Raw genomic sequence first — 6,528 nt, 5'->3', positions numbered from 1 at the left:
CCAAGCAAATGGAAATAAACAAAACAAACAAACAAAAAACCTGGAAGTGGGGTAGCAACACTTATATCAGACAAAACAGACTGCAGAACAAAGGCCATAACATGAGAGAAATAAGGTCACTACATAATACTTAAGGGAGTTGTCCAACAAGAGGATATACCTTGTAAACATATACTGTATGCATCCAACATAAGAGCACCTAAATATATAAGGAAAAGCTTGGAGAACTTCAAGAAAGGTATCACCAGCAAAACCATCATTGTAGGGAATTTTAGCATCCCACTGCCAACAATAGATAGATATTTCAAAGAATCAATGGGATATTTTTTCACTGAATGACACTAGATCAAATGGGCTTACTTGATATGTATAGAACCTTTCACCCCAAAGAAGCAATATATATATTTTTTTCAAATGCACATGGAACATTTAATAAAATAGACCACACGGTAGGACACAAGACAAGATTCAACAAATTCAAGAAAATTGAAATCATATCAAGCATTTTCTTGGATTCTGAATTGCAACAAAATTCAACATATTTTTTAAAAATATGATTGATATTTTTTTATATTTACACATAAACAAAAGTTTTTTCTTAAAACAGTCACACATTTTTCTGTGGGAATTCTAGTTAAGGATTAAGATTTTTATCCCCTCTTTTGTTTATTCTATTTTGCTTTTTGGGGGGGGCGGGTACCAAATTACTTTATTTGAAGGAATGTTACAAATGAAGGACATAGGTGGATAATTTGGTATAAGTTATAAAAAAGGTCAATGTAACTCCAACATGTATATGCTGCTTTGGTGTTCAGGGCAGTCACTCCCATGGCCATGGGAGGGCAGCCTAAGGCTTAGCTCTCTGTACTGTCTCCCAGAGTGTGCTTGTTAAAGAGACGCTCTGCCATGTCATATTCAGGGGCCGCAAACCTCACAAGTTGGTTATATGGTCACCCAATTTTTGTTGGATTTCACCTGCTCATCCAGGTCATGAGTCTCAATGAAGTCATACAAATGAGGGTTTTTTTTTTCTTCCCAGTGGCCAGTTTGTGCAAGTCCAATAGTGGCTGATTCAGCCTTTTTTCCAAGTGTTATGCACACTCCTTGCATTCAGCCCACTCTCCCAGTCATCACGGTCTGGTTTCTTGGTATCCTGAAGGAAGATTTGGCCACCTTGTTGGTTCTGCAGCTCCAGCACTTTCTCAGCATGTTCCCTCTCTGCATGAGATTGGTGAAGAAAATATTTGGCAAAGTTCTTCAAAGCCACATTGTCATAGTCAAGGTAGTAAGACATGGACAGGTAGACATAGGAAGTGTAGACCTCCAGGTTGAACTGGTGACTGATGGTGGCCTCAGAGTCCTGGTGGTAGTTCTGGCATGCCTGCGAGGTGGACATGGTTATAAAAAATATTTTAGGTGTTTCCATCAGGGTTTTTAAGTTGATATTTTTCACCTTGATAATGTTAGCTTGCAATTATCTTGCTAATCATTGGAAATTAGATGTAGTAAAACACTGAGCAGCAGTGCTAAGTAATCTATACACATTACTTTATTACAATGTCAGAAAAATTCTATAAAATTGGCATTATTATATCCACTTTTCAGCTAATGAAACTGAGGATATATATTTTAAGTAAACTTCCCAGGTAGATCTTTTAGTCAATGGAAGACCTTAATTTTAAATCTTGATTCTTGAACCCCAGGGCTTGTATTCTTCTATCATTTATTAATGTAATTCTTGTTATCATTCAGTTAATCACTGACAGTGTCCATTTTCTTCAGACACCGATTGTACCTATTGTCACCTCACTTAAAGGAGGAATCATTTTCTTTGGAGAGCAGACCTGCAGGAAAAGTGGCATGGCTCTTCAGTGCTTCCAGTGTAGAAATAAGTCCACACTTGTAGAAATAATTTTGCATTTGTAGAATTATATCTTAACACACATTTATTTGATGAAAATGGTTTTATAGTTTGTTTGTTTATGTGTTTGTCACTTAACTTTTCTGACACTTCCCTGGGCATTTTAATGAGAAAAAAGAGAGGCAATCACAAGCAGGGTGACTCAGCTACAGCTCCTGGCAGCCCTGGTTTGTGCTAATTGATGCAAATATAATATGTTAACATCAAAGAAACCTTTGAAACCAACATTTTTTCACTCAGATGCTAATTTAAGAAATTTTTGGTTTGTCCCTCTTTCTTCGATCCTTTGTTTTCAGATAACTACATTGTATTGCTCTATATACACATATACACATCTAAAACCTAAAAGGACAAATTATACTATTTTGATTTTTTAAAATAAAACGGTCATATACAAACACTTCTAAAATAAAAAGTAATAGAAAAATTGCATCAACATTAATAATATAATTCAAATAAGAAGTAGTATGTCACCTTTGAAATCTTGACAGTACTTTAAAAATTTTTTTTATTGTTGTTCTATTACAGTTGTCCCAATTTTTCCTCTGTTGCTCTCCACTGCCTCACCTACCCCACTCCCATAGTTAATCCCCGCCCTGTTGTCCATGTCCTCAGTTCCTTGACTAGATGCTTCTCCTTCTTTCCCCACTTCTCCCACTCCCCACTCCCCTTTGGTCACTGTCAATCTGTTCCCTGTTTCCATGCATCTGGTTATATTTTGCTCATTTGTTTGTGTTGTTCACTAGGTTCCTGTTATAGGTGAGATCATATGGTATTTGTCTTTTGTCACCTGGCATGTTTCACTTAGCATAATACCCTTCAGTTCCAGTCATGATGTTGCAAAATGTAGGAGTTCCTTCTTTCTTTCTGCTATGTAATATTCTACCATGCACAGTTTTTTTGATTCACTCATCTACTGATGGGCACTTAGGCTGTTTCTAGTACTTGGCTATTGTAAATACTGCTGCTATGAACATAGGGTTTCATAGGTTCTTTTGAATTGATGTTTCAGGATTGAAAATATTTTTTTTAAACGCTTGACTTATTGCCTGTTGACTACATATTATTCCTGTTTTCAAAAGCACATTCTGTATTTTGAATAACATGAAAAAGTAACTTCTTATTCTCAGTTGTTATCATTGTTTTTTTTCCCCAGAAAATTGTTCCCCTCTAATATGTATTGGCTTGTTTTGTTTTTCTACTTTCTCTGTTTCCAGAGGTTTTCACACAAAAAATACAATACCTACTCTGCTTCTGACAGGAAGCTTTCTGGGGTTTCTAATTGTCCTTCCAGCCATCAGCCCAGGCTGCTTTCCCCTATATCTCCTTTTCTTCTTTGACTGGAACCCACACACTTAGCTACTTTCCATTGCTTTGCTGATGAATTTATGCATTGTTTACCCATCAGGGCTGTTCTTCATCCCAAAAAGTTTCAGCAGTACTCAGGCTCCTAGCTCCAGCCTCTGCTATTTCAGGCCAACTTCATCCTGTATTGTTGCACCCTTACTTATGTTTATTTCCATAAAATGCTGCCTTCTGTCCTTTGTCTATCCCATTTTTTGAGACTCAATTACTCTATATTTTGTATAAAATGTTGTGTGAGAATACAAATAATAGAAGACTTGCTTCTGGATCCCAAAACTCCTTATAATTAACTCTAAAAGATTAAGTACTTTATTATTTATTATTCCATATTACTTAGGATGAAATTTCAAATTTTGAGTTATTTTAACTACAGTCTTTACTCCCAGGAGAGTTACACTGAAAGAACTCATACTGGAAAGAGTTAATTTAACCCAATGTGGGTCTGCCTGCCCACTGCTTCAAAAGCCAATACTCAAGAGACAGGGGGACTGGTATAAAGGGGAGTGATTTATTTAGATGCCAGCAACCTGTAAGATGGAGAACTCATGTCTCAAAGCCTGTCTTCCCCATCTCGATTTGGGCAGAGTATTTTAAAAGATGGAGAGGGAAAGCAGAACAAAGAGATCAGGGGGAAGAGAATGCAAAGCATTGCTTCTCACAATTAGAGGGAGCACTGGATAGGAAAGAGGATGACAGAGTGCAAATCCATTGTGCTTCTCAAGCTCCCTCCCCTCATTTAAGTGCTCTCTCTTCAAACAGGAATTTGTAGATTTACTGCAGACACCTGTGGATCCTCACAGCTGGTGCCATGCAGCCCTTTCTCCTCTGAAACAGACTTCTCTAAGCTGTAAAATGGGCTAGATAAGGCATGAAAACACACGGACTTATTTACATACTCTAAGGAAGCAGAGGGTTGGTGTAGCTTTGAGAAAAAGCAGAATACACATTCTTTCATCACAGAAATGAAACGTTAAGTCATGGTTAAATTAAGAAATAGATATTTGGCCACACCACTGATCTCCATCATGGTTTGGTTTACTGTTTTGTTTTGGATTTGCTACAAAGTATATATGGAGGGATCAACCCTTAAGACTTGGAAGATCAGTCACCCACCAACACAGCAGTCTCTTGTAGCCATGAGTCCTAAGTAACAACTACAAACTTAACTAAACAGAGCAATCACTTCTTCTTGTAAATATTCCGAGCTTTCCTGTAATGAGATTCACTTTTGCATTCATTTGGACTTATGGCCTTTAAGAAGAATGTATATAAGTTGGTAAGGTATAAGTTTCAAAAAATTAAAAGCATGACTCTCCAGATGAAGGTAGGCCTCTAAAAAAAAATCAATGTATGTCAGAGATTTTGTCTTCTTATTTTTAAGTGGAAAGAACCAGTATGGGTTCAACTGATATTTTATGTCTATTATATACATAATATATAAAAAACTATATATGTATATAGTATATATACATACACTATAGAACTATATGTATATATAGTGCATGTGTATATATCTGTGTGTGTGTATATATATAGACTCTACTGGATACAATATGTAAGCATTATTATACATAAGAACCATTTGCATTGCCATCAATTTTCTACAACCTGGGTTGTTTTTTTCCTCAGAATATAAAATAGTCTACTCAAAAAAAAAAAAATGAACATTCTTATTTAATCAGATATTCTCCCGCAGGATCTGCAATACAACACCTAATGCTCTATTACTAGAATACTAAGTCTTCATCTTCACTCATTTTCTGACAAGGCAAATTGAGAGTCTTCAGCTTTATTAATAGTTTCTGATCTATTCTTTGATTTTTTATTAAGCACCTATCAAGTTCTAGTACCAACACTCACTGAAGTGCAAAGATTAATGACAAGAGAGAGGAGAGAAGAGACAAAGTTCTAGCCTATAAGCAGCTCACAGTCAGATATATTAGAATGAATATAAAATAAGGTGTAAAGCAGTAGGACAAATATAAGGCGTAAGTATAAATAATGCTATTTAATTTTCCATTGGAGGGTGTTAGAGAAATTTTAGAAAAATTTCAAATATAAGAAAACATTGTTTAAAAAAATACATTTATTGAAGTTAACAAAGCAATGCATCTATTTAAAGAAAATCAAACCTCATATAACAAATGTAGGGAGGAAATTACTCAGAAAAGCTTATCTAAGCTGATGAAAGTCTCAAGCACAGGATGGCTAAGTTCTTTCCCATTGAAAGTTTGAGACCCCATTCTGAAGCAGTACATGGCACAGGAGATTCCAAGAAAGGCACTTTGATGCCACAGTCAGCTGTCTAGGCTACTGAGAGTGCCAAGGGGGTCCATTCAGTCCCTTCCTGGGGGGCAAGGTCAAGTTAATATGAATTTCTTCAGACTCAGATCTAAACATTCGTTAGGTTAAAAAAAATTCACAATTTCATAACGGACAGCTGTTTCTGAGACCCACACCTCACAACTGCTCCTCTGTAGGGGCAGCTGAACACCCAACATCTCTGTGGGGACTGTTACTGCTGCCACTTCTATAACTTTATTGCTGCATAAATGAACTATGAAGAAGATTACATACATGGTATGATACAAGATACAGGTCTGAATTATTATACTATTGTGAGTGAAAAAGCACAATTTGAAATCTTATTTCCAGGATAAATTTCTAGGAGAGACATTATCATTGGTAAACATTAACCTTGGATGCTGAGGAGAACCAGTATTTACAAACTATAATCTTTGTTAAGGAGTTTAGCACAGGAGAAGGATGTGAGTTACATTGTAGCTTTTAGTTCTTTCTAATAAATAATAGAATTGTTATATGTTAAAGAAAAGCCTGAAATTTCAGAAAAGCTGCCAGGAGCAAATGCAAATATGAAAGGCTATGCGTCAATATACAGCAATTGACATTATTGGTTAAACTGCTAGTATTCCCTCAGACTTATGGTATCCTGTCTCAAGTTTCCCTGCTTCTAGAGCAGTGGTTCTCAACCTTCCTAATGACGCAACCCTTTGTACAGTTCCTCATGTTGTGGTGACCCCCCAACCATAAAATTATTTTTGTTGCTACTTCATAACTGTAATTTTGCTACTGTTATGAATGTAATGTAAATATCTGATATGCAGGATGTATTTTCATTGTTACAAATTGAACATAATTAAAGCATAGTGATTAATCACAAAAACAATACGTAATTATATATGTGTTTTCTGATGGTCTTAGGCGACCCCTGTGAAAGGGTC

General features: G+C 36.0%; 1 pseudogene; it reads right to left on the bottom strand.

Moving 5' to 3' along the window:
* Nucleotides 1-854: 854 nt before the first annotated feature.
* On the bottom strand, nt 855-1,396 carry LOC150015777 (ferritin heavy chain pseudogene; annotated as a pseudogene).
* Nucleotides 1,397-6,528: the final 5,132 nt, after the last annotated feature.

The sequence above is a fragment of the Furipterus horrens genome, unplaced genomic scaffold, assembly GCF_987537825.1.
Source record: "Furipterus horrens unplaced genomic scaffold, mFurHor1.1.pri manual_scaffold_3, whole genome shotgun sequence".
Classification (NCBI taxonomy): Eukaryota; Metazoa; Chordata; class Mammalia; order Chiroptera; family Furipteridae; genus Furipterus; species Furipterus horrens.
This window is presented reverse-complemented; position numbering and strand designations above follow the sequence as displayed.